Raw genomic sequence first — 1823 nt, forward strand, 5'->3', positions numbered from 1 at the left:
TTTATATTTAGTAAAAAATATTATTACCTAGGGCTGATTTTTTCTAAATTTATTAATATATAATTGAGTATCGCGTCGTTGTCTGAATGTTCCTGAATAATATTTTGAATAATATCATAGTAATGATTCTTTTGTAAATGATTGTTTATTATATCATTTGAGATACTTGTATTTATAAAATTAATTAGAATATCAGGATCTTCAGAGCAAGTCAAGTAATCTAATATATTTTTGTCTTGGTTAATGAAATATGTATCCTTTAATTTATTCCAAGTAGTTTTGTTGGCTTGCATCATACCATTACAATAAATCCATTCTTTTAAGTTTGTAGATATTCTATTTTTTTTTTAATAAAAAGATTAGTCTATAACTCTTTGTGTAGCAAATAAGAATTTATTGTTACTCTGCGTCGCACATTGAGACCTTTATCTCAATAAAATTACCTGTATGTTTCAGGATTTGCAAGAACTTCATTTAATTTAATAGTGGCTATTCTCTTGCACTCGGAGTGATTGAAATAACATGCCCATTTTAAAGTATTGACTCTTGTAAGCTTTGTAAGTTCATTTTCAGCAGGATCTTCTTCGTATCCTACATTTTTAATAAGTTCATCCAAAATACGTAGTATGTATTGCTATGTAGGATTGTAAACAAAATTAATTTAATGGTCTTTCTGCTTAATTGAATATTAAGTATAAATGTTTTTTTATTATTAAATGTAATAATGTTACCTTAATATAATCAATTTCTAAAATTTTGTAAAATTTGTCCGAATACATGTCAAAAAAGTTAAACATATGGTATAATACTATAAAATCGGTCTCTCGAGACAAATAATTTGCAAGATCCAGAAATATCTCGATATCAAGTTGATCTGCTATCATAAGATGATAAGAGTCATCAATAATTTGAGCTCGATTAAGTACATGTATTTTTGTATAATTGTCAGAGTTGAGGTAGCTTGCAATTTTTCGCCAATTTGAATCATCATAATTAACGCGATAAAACCCTGTTGAGAAATTAATTTATATTAAATTTATATTTAATAATTATATTATTAAATCTTTTTGAGATTTATTAAAAAATGTGTTTAAATTTGTTTTCTTATATTCAAGGCGTATATACAAGTAAATTCCTATTATAAATCATAAAATAAATTATTACTGAAATTTTGAAGAAAAATTATAGTATGGAAACTAATACTTCTTCATTAGAATAAAATTATTGGTAAACGTATATATAAGGCATATTCACCCGTTTGTTGTACATTAACTATGATCCAATCATTTGGATCAATTCCGTTAACACTTATATTTTTATCTTGTGGTCCTAGCCACTGAGTAGGCAGAGTTCTGGAGAAATCAGGGTTCGACCGCGTAGCATAAGTCAAAGGTACCCACCACTTATCGCCATCGGTATGTTCATTTTGGTTTTTTGGATGAAAATGTTCTTGGGCTAGTATTGTTTCACCAGTCTTATAGTTTCGGGTCACATGTATCATAGGGTAATGCCTTTGTTTTATCCAAGTATCCATTATCTCTTTCAATGTATAGGCATTATGTGGAACATCTGATTCATCGAGGGCTGCTTGAAAGGCATTCCATAAGTCATCGGAAGTAACTGAACTGAACTGGCTACACAATGTAAAATAAACATGAAAAATAATGTAAAAGATTAATTTTTTATTTATTTAATTTATTTTATAGATCATATAAAAAAAAATTTTTAATATTATTATTGTGAAAAATTAATGAAAAGTATAATGTAGGAGAAACCAAGAATGGTTGTTATAGTAAAAAGAAAAGGATTCTCTGTTTTATATA

At 26.9% G+C, this 1823-nt stretch overlaps 1 protein-coding gene across 1 annotated transcript in view; it reads right to left on the reverse strand.

Annotated features, from left to right (window-relative positions):
- Positions 1 to 1823, reverse strand: part of LOC108753415 — a 48316-nt gene that overhangs the window by 29770 nt on the left and 16723 nt on the right. The gene's annotated exons all lie outside the window — the stretch shown is intronic.

The sequence above is a fragment of the Trachymyrmex septentrionalis genome, unplaced genomic scaffold (assembly GCF_001594115.1).
Source record: "Trachymyrmex septentrionalis isolate Tsep2-gDNA-1 unplaced genomic scaffold, Tsep1.0 scaffold7, whole genome shotgun sequence".
Taxonomy (NCBI): Eukaryota; Metazoa; Arthropoda; class Insecta; order Hymenoptera; family Formicidae; genus Trachymyrmex; species Trachymyrmex septentrionalis.